Here is a 16,214-nt window from a genome sequence, read left to right as displayed (position 1 = left end):
TGTTGCATTTTTATTATTTTTCTCAGGTTTTTAGTAATGAATAAACTTATTCTTTCTTTGACCCAAGGAAGCCTGGTTAAATTGCTCCTTTCATAAAAAAAAAAATACATTTGCACTGAGAAAAGTTATCGACAGGAGAAAGGATCCCTTTTAATTTAATCTTATTGTGATCAACAGAGAGGGCTGAATAAAGAAGGTGGGGCAGCTCATTCCGCCTCACCTGGGAGCATAACAAAACTGGAGTCCCATTCGGGATGTTAACAAATTGGGGGACCTGACCCGGGGACCAGTCATAACAGAATAAATGAAATATAATCTATTTGGTGGAATGTAACTCATGTTGGTTCCCAAAGATCTGCACTGGAGCCTCAACTTTAACCATATATATCAATTCCTTCAATAAATTAAAGGAAAGCTTTATATCCAAGTTTGCAGTTAACATTAAGTTAGGATAAATGGCAAGTTAAATTAGAGACTGCAGTAGCTTACATAGATGGGAAACAAGGGACAGGATCAGATTAACTGAGGTGATAACACTATGGCAGATGGAGTTCAATGTATGGAAATGTGAGGGCATACATCTTGGACCCAAGAAAGATAAACTCAACTGTCTTCTAAATGGTGAGAAACTGTTAACTGTGGAGGAGCAAAGAGGTTTGGTTGTTTAAGTAGACCTATCACTAAAGCTAGCAAATTAAAGTAATCAAAAAGATCTCAAGGGTAGGAATACAAAGTGGAGAAAGTGTTTCTCAGTTGTGAAGAACCTTGGTCAGATCCCTTTAGGGGTATTGCTTCCTTTATGAGCACTGCCCCTCATGAAAGGTACATTGATCTTAGAGGTGGATTCACCAGGATGATATGGCTTGTTAGTGGTAGAGGTTCAGTACTGTTGAAGTAAACATGGTGCTTTGCTGCGATGCATTACACAGATAGTGCCTACTGCAACTACAGAGCAATAATAATGGTTATTAAATCTAGTGGCAAAAGTGCCACTCCAGTGAATTGTTCTAACTTGGATGGTATCAATCTTTGTGAGTGTCATTGCAGCTGCCTTCATCAAAATGAGTGATGAATTTTCCATTATATTCTTCACTTGAGCTTTGAGGATGGTGAAAGGCTTTATGGAGTTGGGCAGTGAGCCTCTCATCATGCAGAACCCAGTCGCCACCTCACTCTTGTAGCTTTGTTGATGGAACACCACCACCTGAAAGTTCCTCTCCAAGCCACAAACCAAACTGAGTTGGAAATATATTGTTGTTCCTTCATTGTCACTGGGTCAAAATCCTGGAACTATGTCCCTAACAGCACTGTGGGTGTACTGACATCACATGGACAGCAGCGGTTCAAGCGGCTCACCACCACCTTCTCAGGGGCAATTAGGGATCGGCAATAAATGCTGGCCTAGCCAGCGATGCCCACATCCTGTGAAAGAATAGAAAAAATATTGTTGATATGGCTGGTCCAGTTAGGCAGACCTTTAGGATGTTGATGGTGAGGAAACTCTGCAATTGTGATTACACTGATGCTCAAGAAAGGTGCCTGGACCTTTTCTTGTAGGATATGGTCATTACCTGCAACTTATGTGGTGCCACACTTGTCAGCCCATGCTGGATCTGGTCTAGCTCCTGCTTTTGGCTGGCATGGACTAATTCGTTAGTGGGGAAATTGTGAATAGTGGTGAATATTCTACAATAACTATCGAACAGCCTTCCTTTCAATCTGGAGAGAAGATTATTAATGAAAGAATTACAGTTGGTTCTAGACCAGCGCTCTGGGCAACTCCTCCAGCAATAGTCTGGGATTGTGATAATTGGCCTCTAACAACTATGACTACCTTCCTTTGTGTCAGGTGTAACTCCAGTTGTGGGAGGGCTTCCTTCTTTTCTGGGACAAGACAGTTCACAACATGTTGCATCACAAACTCTAACTGCCACACAAACCACCACAGGTCCAAGCACTTTACAGAATTTAATCAGTGAATTTGAGGAGCAAATGCTCAGTAAAGCAGAGTTTACAAGTGAGCAGAATCAAGTGGCAGTAGTCATGTTGGAAATGCAAGCAGTTTCTCAAACTTACAACAAGAGACATTCCCTAGCTTCATGGCAAAGTTTTGGTATTCGATTTGCCATTCTCTTGAGGCATTCTTTGGAACAGAGCCATACTAAGAGTTGTTGGTGAATACATAATACACCTGTGACTTTTCTGTATGACTTTTCTTTATGCATGAAGGATATTCACAGCAAAGAAATGAGTGGCTACTTCATTAGCATCTACAGGAAAGCTCTCAGGGGCAAAAGAACCAGATGCTGATACAGATTCTACTACAAATACTGTGATTTACGCAATTGAGATGTTGGATGCCAACTTACAAAAGTCTGCTTCAGCCAGACTTGCCAGTCTCAGAGTCTAGCCCAGGAGATATGTGATGGCAGGATTCAGACAACTTAGTAATGCATTACGCTCATGCAGATTGCAAGCTATCGCATAGGGCAGCTCAACACCTGTTTGAAGACTTGGGAGAGTTGAAACCGATTCTTTTAATGAAGCAGCTTTTCTATTATTTATTCACAGAATGTGGCATTGCTGACAAGGCCAGCATTTATTACCTGTTTCCAATCACCCTTGAGACAGTGGTGGTGAACCTCCTTCTTGAGCCTCGCACTACCGTCACACTCACGGTGTGCCCACTGCAGCATCCTGGCCAGTATGGAGCTTCATGTGGGAAGCACTGGAGGAGGCCTGAAGTGTGGCCCACACCATTTTATGGCTTTGGGGCTTCCATAGCGCTGACACCAATGGTATTACAAAGCCCAAAATCATAACCTTGTCTCCTGAGGTATCAGGGCTATTTTATGATCCTGCACCCAGAGCTTCATCCATTAAGGCCTGCATGAAACAACCAGAATTAGCATTCCCATTCAGACTGGCATAGCATGCTATTTGGAGCTAAAAGAAAAAGCAAGTGTGCTCGCATTTCTCTCTCATGTCTCTCAAGCAGTATCTCTGGATGAGCATGACTTGCTTCCACTCCAGTTCAATGGGTTTTGAGATGGCTGATAAGTCCAATTTGCGATCTGCAGTCTCTGCCACATGTGGGGCCGGTGGTGCCTGGAGAATTGGTTAGATGGGTTGTTTGGAGGTTTGTGTGATCCCTTACATGCCTAGACTTTGTCTCTGCATGTTCCCAACTACCCCAACGCCCCACCTCCTGACTAGCCCCCACCCCACCCTGACTACTCTCCTAACCCTCCACTCCCCTAACCCCCCACTACCCCCCATCCCCTGCTGCTTCCCCACTTTTTAGTACTGACCGGACATCAATATCTGTAGACAATGGTTTCCCACTGTGCAGCTGCTCTAGCTGAGTTGCTGAGATGCTGACACATATGGGGGTCTGTGTTCCATTTGCATGATTATTTTTTTTTAAAATAAGATCTATATTTTTAATTAGCATTTGGTCAGTTTTGCAGACACAGTCTTCAAGTGGATTTGCAATTCCATCTTTCAGGATGATGGGTCAAAGTGTTCTCATATCCAAAAGCTCAGGTCTGTAGAAACTGCTCAGGTCTCTTTCAGCTTGTTGACTTTAACATTTACATCTGCCGCTTTCTTTGCCTCTGCTTGGTACTGGGGCTTTAGGGCAGCCCTCACCGCTTGTGCACAGATTCGAGAGTACTGAATGTAGCTCAAGCCGGCTTGAACGCCACCATCTTCACTTCACTTCTTTCACCGCCTCGGCCAAGATCATGATTATATTGCAATGGAAAAATTAGGGCTAATTGGCCTCTTAATCACCCTCATTAATTACCTGCCACTGCTGGCCAGGTTACTGCTGCAGGAAAGCTAGCCATTGTCGCTGGAGCCCTCCTCTGACAAAAGTGCCCAAAGGCTGGGAGGCTGACCTGACGAGCAACAATTTAAATTACCCCACACTCACCATTCCACAATCCCGAAACTGTCCCTAGAAGCTGGAAAGATTTTGGCCACTGAATGCAATTCCATGGGAGGATGACTGGTTTGAAATAAACAATTAATGCCTGTGTTAAAATATAAGACAGGGAAATTCATATGTGTTAAGCATTCAGCTGCTAATGTTGACAACAGCAACTTTCATGCTTTCATTTTCATGTGTGATTCAAGTGAACTAGAAAGCTTTACCAATTCACAAAGGTTGACTTGTTTTTTTTGCTTTTGACATTACATTCTCTTTAGTTCAGGACAACACAAAGGCAATTTGTAAGCAGGCGCCAGTGAAGGCTGGCAGCTGTATAAATAAAAGTAAACCTGGATGGCTTTGAGGTCATAATGATTATGGAGCCTAAATGATTTCTCTTCTTTTATCATCTAGTTCAGCATTTCCTTTTTCTTGAAGTTAAATTGTAATGAGGATAGGACTGTAACAGATGTATCGTCACCATCAGAGATAGAGGACAAATTGAATTGTACTGTTGATTGACAACTTGCAGTCAAACTCAATATTAGTTTTTTGATGCTTAGTGCCAGAACAACAGAAGGACTGAAACATCCACTTACATAGGGAGAGGTGGTAGTGGCACTGTTCGAGGTCACAGCAGGAGCAGACGTTATGGGATTAAAAACACTTGTCTGCCTTTGATAAACAATTCTGTTCAATTGACTTTTGGAATCCTTATGCATCCTGTTTCATAATCTTTTGAAGCGCTTATAGATTTTATAAATCTTTAAAATCTAGTTCAATGGACATTTGGAGTCTCTCTATATCCTGTTCAGTAGACCTTTAGAACGATGTATCCTTTTCAATAAACTTTGGCTACATATCAGCTATTGTCCCACTCTCCCATCACCATCCTTAGGTATACCCTGTCCAGGTAAGGCACATCAAGGACACAGTGGTGTAGTCAAGTGGATCGGCCCTAGGAACCCTCAACATTGACTCTGGACTCTATGAAGTACCATGACTTTGGGTCAGACATGGTCAAATAAGCTTTATGTGGCTGGTCCACTTGAATTTCTGAACCCCACTGGATGCTGATGATGGCAAACTCAGAGATGGCATTGTCAAAAGGATGAGATTAGACTCTCTTCTATTGGAGATGGTCATTACACAACACATTGGTGGTGTGAATTTATCAGCCCAAGTCTGGATGTTTTCGAAGTTTGCTGAATAGGGACTGCTTCCTTTTATGAGGAATTGGTAATGAATATGAACACTGTGCAATCATCAGAAAACTTAATATAGTTGGACTTAGGATAATGCTCCAGCATTATTCTAGGGATGAAATGCTTAGCCTCCAACAACCATCTTCCTTAGGCATTGGAGAATGTTTCTCTGGTGGATATTGACTTCAGCTTTACTCGGACTCCTGGTACACTCAGTCAAATAATCTCTTGATGTTAAGAGCCGTCACTCACACCGCATTTGAATGTGGCCATTGGCTGCTCACCCATTTCGGGCAGAAGGTGACAGCTGCTGTTTAGAGGTGCGGTGACAGTTGGCTGGCGCAGAACAGGAAAGAGAGAGCATATCCTGAGTGGGGCACAGCCAGAGTGGGTATTAGGAACTTGGTGCAAAGTGGGAATTCAGTGCATAGGGGATGAGGTGCTCTTTGCATTTTTTCCTTGCTATCCAACTTCTTAAATCTTCAGAGCGGCTGCAGCAGGAGAGGCAAGGGAAAGTAATTACTGGTAAGTAGTGGGCAAGGTATTTATCACTTTAATGGCTTATAGTTTAAGTCTTTTTGTGGTTTACAGTTTGTATATTCTACAGTAACAAGGATCAGGAAAGAAGGGCCCTAGAGTAATTGACTTAAGAGGTTTAATTTAAAGGGATAAGTCATGGCAGGAGCGCTCAAAGCCATGATGTGCTCCTCATGCTCCTTGTGGGAAGCCGGGGACATTTCCAGTACTCAGGGCCAGCATGTGTGCAGGAAGTGTGTCTAGCTGCAGCTCCTGGAAGCTCGGGTTTCAGAGCTGGAACGGCGGTTGGGGACACTGTGGAGCATCCGCGAGTCTGAGAGCATCATGGACGGCATGTTTAGAGAGGTGGTCACACCGCAGATGAAGGGACTTGAGGAAGGAAGGGAATGGGTGACCACCAGGCAGTCCAAGAGAAACAGGCAGGTAGTTCAGGAGTCCCCTGGGGTCCCACTCGCAAATCGGTATTCCGTTTTAGAGGTTGATGAGGGCATTAGTTCCTCCAGGGAGTGCAGACAGAGCCAAGCTTCTGACACCACAAGCAGCCTGTCTGTACAGGAGGGGAGGAAGGGAGGAAGAGCAATAGTAATAGAGGATTCTATAGTTAGGGGAACAGATAGGTGCTACTGTGGCTGTCAACATGGCTCCAGGATGGTATGTTGCCTCCCTGGTGCCAGGGCCTGGGATGTCACTGAACGGCTGCAGGGCATCCTGAAGGGGGAGGGTGATAAGGCAGAGGTCATGGTACATGTTGGTACCAATAACATAGGTAGAAAGAGGGATGAGGTCTTGCATCAAGAATTCAGGGAGTTAGGCAGTAGACTAAAAAGCAAGACCTCTCGGGTTGTAATCTCTGGATTACTCCCAGTGCCACATGCTAGCGAGCTCAGAAATAGGAGAATAGCGCAGATGAATATGTGGCTTAAGAGTTGGTGCAGGAGGAAGGGTTTTAGATTCCTGGATCACTGGGACCGTTTCTGGGGAAGGTGGGACCTGTATAAATGGGACGGTCTACATCTGACCAGAGTGGGACTAACATCCTTGTGGGCAGGTTTGCTAGTGCTGTTGTGAGGACTTTAAACTGATTCGGTAGGGGGAAGGGACACAGAATGTTAGCAGAATAGGGACACATCATAATATAGTAAAACAATCAAGTCAGAGGAAGTACAGCTGCAATAAGCTTCAACAGAGTAAGGCAAGGCTGGATGGCTTCTATTTTAATGCCAGGAGTATTACAGGTAAAACGGATGAGTTAAGGGTGAGGATTGACACGTGGAATTGTAATATAGTAGTCATCACTGAGATGTGGTTGAGGGAAGGGCAGGATTGGCAGCTCAACATTCCGGGATATAGGATCTTCAGGTGAGACAGGGGAGGATGTAAAAGAGGAGCAGGTGTTGCATTATTAGTTAAGGAGTCCATTACTGCTGTAAGGAGAGATGATATCTTGGATGGGGCATCAAATGAAGCTTTGTAGGTAGAGTTTAGGAATAAAAAAGGGGCAACCACATTATTAGGTGTTTATTATAGGCCCCCAGATAGTCAGTGGGAAATTAAGGAGCAGGTATGTGCACAATTTGTGGAGGTGTGTAGAAACAATAACAATAGGGTAATTATATTAGGTGATTTCAACTTTCCCAACATTAATTGGGATAGACATAGTGTTAAAGGCTGGGATGGAGTGGATTTCTTGAAATGTGTATAGGAGAACTTTTTAGGTCAATATGTAGAGGGTCCAACAAGGGACGGTGCATTGCTGGACCTAATTCTGGGGAATGAAGCCAGACAGGTGGCTGAGGTGGTAGTGGGTGAGCATTTTAGCGATAGCGACCACAACATGGTACAGTTTAAGTTTGTTATGGACAAAGAAATCAACAAGTTGCAAAAAAATGTTTTCGAATGGGGGAGAGTGGATTTTAGTAAAATAAGGCAGGATCTGGCCAAGGTAGACTGGGAACAGTTACTTGTGGGGAAATCTACAGAGGAGCAGTGCAGGGTGTTCAAAAAGGAAATGAGGAGGGTACAGGCTCAACATGTTCCCTCTAGGATAATAGGAAGGAGTAACAAGCCCAGAGAACCATGGATGACCAGAGATATTCAGGATACGATGAGAAGGAAAAGAGAGGCTTTTAGCAGGTACAAGAGAAGCAAAGGGGGAAATCTATGGGTGGAGCCAGAGGACATCGCTAGAGTGTTGAATGAATACTTCACGTCCATCTTCACCCAAGAGAACAAGGGATGAAGGTATCGAAATCGGGGAGAGAGACTGCGAGGTTCTTAAGCAAATTGATACAGGGAGTGACAAGGCATTGAAGGTGTTGGCAGGCTTAAAAGTGGACAAATCTCCAGGTCCGGATGATTTGTGTCCCAGACGGCTGAGGGAGGCAAGGGAGGAGATCGCAAATTTTTAATTCCTCTCTGGCCATAGGGGAGGTGCCAGAGGACTGGAGAACAGCTAATGTTGTTCCGCTATTTAAGAAGGGTTGTGGAGATAAGCCAGGGAACTACAGGCCAGTGAGTATCACGTCAGCTTAGTTGTAGGAGACAGAGGGTGATGACAGAAGGATGCTTTAGTGACTGGAAGCCAGTGTCCAGTTGTGTATCACAGGGATCTGTGCTCGGTCCCCTATTATTTTTCATTTATATAAATAACATAGATGACTATGTGGGAGGTAGAATTAGTAAGTTTGCAGATGACACAAAAATTGGCCGAGTGGTTAACAGTGACGTTATATGTCTTGGGCTACAGGAAGATATAGACAGGATGGTCAAATGGGCAGATAAGTGGCAAATGGAATTTAACCCTGAAAAGTGTGAGGTGATACACTTTGGAAGGAGTAATTTGACAAGGACGTATTCAATGAACAGCATAACACTAGGAAGTTCTGAGGAATAAAGGGACCTTGGCATGTGTGTCCATAGATCTTTGAAAGCAGAGGGGTATGTTAGTGGGTTGGTGAAAAAGGCATATGGGACACTTTCCTTTATCAATCGAGGCATAGATTACAAAAGTAGGGAGGTCATGCTGGAGTTGTTTAGAACCTTGGTGAGGCCACAGCTGGAGTACTGTGTGCAGTTCTGGTCGCCACATTATAGGAAGGATGTGATTGCACTGGAGGGGGTGCAGAGGAGATTCACCAGTATGTTGCCTGGGATGAAATATTTAAGTTATGAAGAGAGGTTGGGTTATTTTCATTGGAGCAGAGAAGACTGAGGGGCGACCTGATCGAGGTGTACAAGATTATGAGGGGCATGGACAGGGTGGATAGGGAGCAGCTGTTCCCCTTAGTTGAAGGGTCAGTCACAAGGGGACATAAATTCAAGGTGAGGGGCAGGAGGTTTAGGGGGATGTGAGGAAAAACTTTTTTACCCAGAGGGTGGTGACGGTCTGGAATGCGCTGCCTGGGAGGGTGGTGGAGGCAGATTACCTCACGTCCTTTAAAAAGTACCTGGATGAGCATTTGGCACGTCATAACATTCAAGGCTATGGGCCAAGTGCTGATAGATGGGATTAGGTAGGTAGGTCAGGTATTTTTCACATGTCGTTGCAGACTCGATGGGCCAAAGGGCCTCTTCTGCACTGTGTGATTCTGTGGTTCTGTGAAAGGCTGCTAGCCAATATGAAGAGAAAGCTGTTGGCAGCAAGCAAGATTGCCATCAAGGTAAGGAGGAGTGATGTGAGGATCTTGCAGAGGGAGGAGATGTTAGAGCCTGAGGCAGTGAAGGCCCAGACTTTATATGTCGTACCTGGAGGAGTGCTCCTTCTAGCCCTACTAAAGAAAGTTATTTTAAATTTACTTTGGAGAATCTCATTTGCTTCACGATGGCATTATCTGGTAAAGCGGCTGTTCATGAGTGGGTTAAAATGGGTTCCTATGCATGTCAGGAGACTCTATTTTAACTGCATCCCATGATTCCTGCAAATCATGTTTAACAAATCTTTTGGAGCGTTTATTTAACCAGTTCAATAGGCTTTTGGAATTCTCGTACAGTTGGCCTTGGATAGGTTCTGGAATAGCTTTTTGGGTTTATTCAATTCATTTCAGATTTACGAACAAATTCATGTAATTCTCATATTTCTGACATTTTGGGTCCTGAGTGAGAGGCATGAGCTGTTCAGTAAATAAATACTGCCCTTGATAACCCTTCCTGGCTTTACCCTGGCCCCCTGACCCCATGTGGTATCAATACCAAAATAACATGGACTCTCATTTTATCCTCAGGCATGGCACTTTGTTGTAGCCAAATATCTGTAGCAGGAAATGGAACAAGGAATAATGGGGAAATAGTATTTGGAAGCTTTAGAATCCCTGCTGCACTTGGGTGTGGATGCTTGAGGCTCGTCAGATTTGTACCTACACAGTTGGAAAATGCTTGAAGTTTGCACAAGGCTCATCAAGTCACCTAAATTTTATTCATTCAGCCCTCTAATGTGCTGGAGGGCATGTAAATGCTCCAGGTATTTGCTGTCTGCTTCAATGCAACAGGGCGCTCATGATAAAATGCATCTCCTTTCCATTAGAGTGGACGCCCTTTGTTTCTTACAATTACATGCTGCTTATTTTCCCTTGTAAAGTTGCACAGCAGCCTATTGGCTTTTCTGTATTCCTGATTAGGCAGGAAGGGATTTGAATCTGGATAATAACCTTCAGCTGTACTGCAGTTACTAGCTCAGACTCTTTTAACCAGGACATTTCACATTGTGCCAGTTACATTGGAATTATTTTGACTGTTCCTCAATATATAACAAGAGGATTGTAGAAGTCATACTAGATAAATAGACCAGCACCACCCTCCCCACCCTGTGCATAATTTTTATGCAATTACAGGGACAGGAAGAAACTGCAGCATTAGGACGGTTTCCACCTGAACCCCACTGGGACCAGAGCTCGAGTAGGAAGAATAAATCATACAGTCATAGCTTAAACTAGTAAATGGGGGTGGGGACGGGACTGCTTAGGTAGCATGAATGATAATTTTAAAACAAGCAAAAGGAGAGTAGAGAAGTAGTCAGAAATTGTACTTTAGGCATTACAGATAGAGAAAGCTAAAAGATGTAAAGTAATTAAATCAAGAGAGGGAAATAAGAAATGTGCCGGCAAAATATTGAGTAGAATTTTCGGGTCCCCGGGTGGCCGCGATTGGTGGGCCTGGGAATGGCCAGGGAATGGACCGCCGATGGCGATCAGCCCCTGGCCAATTAACTGCCAGCCAGCGTGAAGCGTGCGCTGAAATGCTCAGCGCTGCCAGGGTGAAGGCGGGAGGAGGGTGAGCACTGAAGTCTGCATGGATGCAGGGGAGCGCGCGATGAAAACTCCCTGAAGGCAGAGAGCTACCTCAGGGAGCTGAAGAATTTAAAACCAATTAATAAAGGCTTGAAACTGCAGAAAAAAAGGCCACACATCAGATTCGCTCACACGAAAATATAGATGATGAAAATTCTGTCCAAACATTTTTTTTTAATTAATAGCGGAAACCTTATCCCGCCATTGAATGAGATTTCATCAAAAAGGCAAAGTCCGCCTGGCAGATTTGTCCGCCCGCCAACCGTAACACTGGACGGGCAGTCAAAAATCACATCAATTTGGCCATTAATGGCCTCCTAATTGTCGGCCGGCACGCTGTCAGCAGAAATATCAAGAGAGTGCGCTGTGATGTCAGAACGCTCGCCCAACATCATCGCCTGCTATTTCACGTTCGAGCATGTCGGGCACGTGCCCACAAGCTGAGTGGAACATTCTACCCATTAGAGCAGAAGAACAGTTTAGGATTCCTTATACAAATGCATGGAGTATTAAAGCAAACTCAACTTGGAGAATAAAACACGGTGGCCATTACTGAGACTTGGTCGCAAGCCATTCGGGATTAGGAACTGAATACCAGGTTGGAAGGTCTACAAGAACAATAGGAAAACTCAGGGGGCAGAATCTTCTGGCTGGTGTGTAGGTGGCAGAGCCCACATGCCAGCGCTTACAATGTCACGCGAGTGTCCCGACGTCAGGGTGCAGCACTGCGATATTTCAGTCAGTGGGCGGGCTATGCAGCGGGACGCGCGCCGTCATTAATTAAAGGCCTTGTTAAGGCCATAAAGTCACCAATTGACCAGGATTTTGAGGGGCCCATGCAAACTTTGGCTTGGCGCATGGGCCCAACTGGCAGGCGGGTAAGTGATTTTTCAACAAACCTCATCCAGTTGAAGGATGAGGTTTGATATCAAATTTTAAAAAGTTTCATAAACTTTTGGTGTCCTTCATTAACATGTCCCATCTTGTGTGACATTTTCACATGAGGGGGACATGTTAGTGAGTTTTTTATTGCTCTATTTTTAATGTTTCACAGCCTTTCAGCGATCTCCCTGAGGCAGCACTTAGCCTCAGGGAGATGTCTTGCAGTTGGGGAATCCACACCCCCCCACCTCACCTGCACAGGGAGTACGTAGCGCTTCCCATCGGGCGGCACGCTGGGTGGGCTTTAATTGGCCTGCCCACTTAAAATGGCGGTGGGGCCCATTTCAGCGGCAGCAATCAGCTGCCCGCCTGCCTCCGAGTTGGTTGGGCAAGGCCTTTAATTAGTTTAACTACCCTGTCAATGGCCTCAATTGGCCATTGACAGGTCGGCAGGTGGACAGCTGATCGCACTGTCCGCCCACATTCCTGAATATTTAAATGGGGCGGGATGACGTTGGGGGTTCCCTCCAACATCATCCACATCATTTTCACGTCAACGAGCAGGTCCCGCCCCCAGCTCGCCGATGGTAAAATTCTGCCCACTGTCTTCTATTAATTAGCCAGTCCTCTATCCATGCTAATATACTACCCCAACACCATGTGCTCTTATCTTATTAACTAGTTTTATGTGTGGTACCTTATCAAACACCTTTTGGAAATCCAAATATATTACATCTACTGGTTCCCCTTTATCTATCCTGCTTGTTAGCTCCTCAAAGAATTCCAATAAATTTGTCAGGCATAATTTCCCCTTCATGAAGCCATGCTGACTCTGCTGGATTATATTATGCATTTCTAAATGCTCTGCTATTATATCCTTTATAATAGACTGTAACATTTTCGCAATGATAGATGTTAAGTTAACTAGCCTATAGTTACCTGTTTTTTGTCTCCTTCCCTTTTTGAGTAAGGGTGTTACATTGGCAGTTTTCCAATCATCTGGGACTTTTCTAGAATCTAAGGATTCTTGGAAGATTACTACCAGTGCATCTACTATCTCTGCAGCAATTTCCTTTAATATCTAAGATGCAACCCATCAGGTCCAGGTGACTTATCGGCCTTTAGCCCCATTAGTTTCCCTAGTACTTTTTCTCCAACATTCCATTTGCCTTCCTAATTACTTGCTCATGGTAACTTTTTTCCTGATTCATGTACCATGGCATTCTGCAGTTGACCTGCATTTAAATAATATTTTGCCTTTCTCTTTTTCCTGTTGACGTGGACAACCTCACCCTTTTAAGGGGAGGTCGTGGTACAGGGATAATGTCACTGAGCTAGCAATCCAGAAGCCCAGGCTTATCCTCTGAGGGCACAGGTTCAAATCCCACGATGGCAGCTGGTGTAATTTAAATTCAATTAGTAAACAATCTGAATTAAAAGCTAGGCCCTGGAATGGTGACCATGAAACTATTGTCGATTTTCATAAAAAGCCGTTTGGTTCACTAATGTCCTCTAGGAAAGGAAACCTGCTGTCCTTACTTGGTCTGGCCTACATGTGACTCCAGACCCACCTTAATATGGTTCACTCTTACCTGCCCTCTGAAATGCCCTGACAAGCCACATGCTGTCCCAAAGAACACCATTGTGCTGTGCTACTCATGCAGGCCCTCTCATTCAGACAATGGGGCAGGTGGGGGCATAGTGGTATTGTCACTGACTAGTATTGCAAAGACTCAGTGTAATGCTCTGGGGACCTGGGTTCAAATCCCACCATAGCAGATGGTGAAATTTGAATTCAATTAAAATCTGGAATTAAAAGTCGAATGATTACCATGAAATCCTTGTCAGTTGTCATATAAACACATCTGGTTCACTAATGTCCTGTGCAGTATTAGTCAGGCAGAACTCCACTTTCAGAAACCAGTTCTTCAACTGGGAGTGGGCTATGAGGATGGGGGTGACATACACAAGGTGGGCAATGGGGAAGGAAGGCTGGAGAAGGGGAAACACAAGTGGGCCTTTCTGGGGTCGCCCTCAAACTTGTCACTGTAAGAGTGAACAGGAATCTGCTTAAAGAGAAAGGAGGAAGACTTCCTTGCGAGGAAAGCCACCGAAAGCCAATTGTTTCATTAGCATTGTTAAAGGGCTACTCAGAACTCAGTGGCTTCGCATCACAGCTGTTGCACCTCAAAATGTAGAATTTGGGAATGCAGGCAATAGTGAGGGAGACACAGCTGTACTGTATATGGTAATCCATCAATGAAGGCCTGTCATGCGTCCACCAGTTTTGACACCCCTAATAAGCCAAAGGGCATCTACTCATTGACCATGAGCAATTGTTTAGTCATTAAGAGGTGACATCAGAGGTTGCAGCACAGAGCTAGCTTGGTCACTCATTTTACTTAAACCTTAGCATCCTACGCAGGGCTCAAGATGTTAACAGTCTGTGATGCCATCTTGGTCACCTTGATGTGTGTGCTGGTGCCTCAAGGATAAGCCAGCATCAGTCACCATGCAAGTAGGTCAGGAAAATCTATGGACCCTTCCAGTTTCCACACGTTTCATCTTCTGAGCTTCACTTTCTTGGCCTTTGAGTCATTAATGTCTTCAATGTTTTCTTTCAGAGAGAAGGCAAAAGCACATATGGATCCAGGGCTCAATGCTGCCTTTGGCAGGGTCCTAATGCAAAGGAGGAAATGAAGGAGGGAGAGGCGACGCCACGCACTGCTCCAACACAAGGCCAAGCCTGAGGATCATGTTCAAGCAGAGCCAGAGCATAAAGGGTCAGGAGAAGAGACCCAAACAATGGAGGCAAATTTCCAGACCTAGGGTTTATCCCAAAGGAGTCTCCTATTTACAAGTGAGTGAGAGATTCTTCAAGAAGACCTGACGCCACATGGAGTTGGAGGGTATCCCCTGCCAGTGGCTTTGAAGGTGATCGCAGTGCTCAATTTCTTTGCCTCTGAGTCTTTCTAAGGATCAACAGGGGACCTGTGCAGCATTTCTCAGTCGGCAACACAATGATGCATAAAGGACGTCACAGATGCCCTTTACAGGAAGGCCCATCATTATGTCAGGTTTGTTCTGAGCAAAGATAGCCAGGCTGCGAGATTCACTGGCTTCACCACCATCTCAGGCTTCCCCAGAGTGCAAGGTTCAATAGACTGCACCTATGTGGCTATACGGGTTCCATGGCAGGAGGCCCTCATGTTTATACACCGCAAGGGCTATCATTCCATCAGTGTATAACTGATGTGTGATCACCAGAAGCACAAAGTGCACGTTTGTGCACGGTAACCTGGATTTGCCATGATTCCTACATCCTGAGTCACTCCCAGGTGCCTGAGATTTTCAAGGGGCCATTACATCTGCAGGGATGGCTGCTTGAGGACAATGGGTACCCACTGAAATGCTGGCTGATGATACCAATGCATCGCCCTCAGAGGTACAACACTGCTCACAGGTCCATAGGCTCCCTTATAGAGCAGACCATAGGGCTTCTGAAGATGCGCTTCAGATGCTTGGGCTGCTCAGGTGGGTCACTACAATATACGCCCTACAGGGTTTCCCCCATCATCACACTATATTGTGTCCTTCACAATTTGGCAATGCATAGAGGTGAACCCCTGCCAGGGGAAAAGTAAAGTTAAGTGACGGCATATGGCCACATCTGTCCTAGCCCCTCAATGACATTCCCTTTCATCTCAGGGGATGTTCAACCACTTCAGGTGGAAACAAGTCCCGCATTCACACTTACGCATTCTGGCCTCATGAATCACCAGGCCATGATCTCTGCTTTGGTCCGTGGGGCCCTGTGAGTGAGCTCACTCTGGGAACTGAGAGTTCACTGAGGAACAACAGTGATGCAAGTGAAGACTTGAAACTTTCACCACCATCCAATGATGCTTACACTGCTGCGACTGAGATGTGGACACACCTAGGGATCTCCTCCTCCCTGGTATGTCTTGTCTTCTGCAACTACCACTGAGGAGACACAAATGCCACTCAAATATTAATGCTGATGAGCTGCCCTCGTTCAATGGTGTTCCTTGAGGAAGAAGGGTTAGAAACTCTTACATCACACACTTCCCACAAAGATTTAAATAAATCTCCCTGACATCACACAAGGGCGCAGAGACTAGTTCAACTGAAGTTGGCTTCACATGAATTTTAATCTCACAGTGGGGCACTATCACTGAGTGGGAACAAGGCTAAACCTCGACATAAGAGGATTCCAATGTACAAATTCACAACAGCTTCAGTTGACCAAAACATTCACATAACTGCAATTTCTTTACATGCGCAGCACACCTGTCTCATCCTCTAAGGGACTAACGCTTGCATAATCTATTTTCTTCCTTTTTATATACTAGT

The sequence above is a fragment of the Carcharodon carcharias genome, chromosome 6 (assembly GCF_017639515.1).
Source record: "Carcharodon carcharias isolate sCarCar2 chromosome 6, sCarCar2.pri, whole genome shotgun sequence".
Taxonomy (NCBI): Eukaryota; Metazoa; Chordata; class Chondrichthyes; order Lamniformes; family Lamnidae; genus Carcharodon; species Carcharodon carcharias.
Note: the sequence above shows the minus strand (reverse complement) of the source record.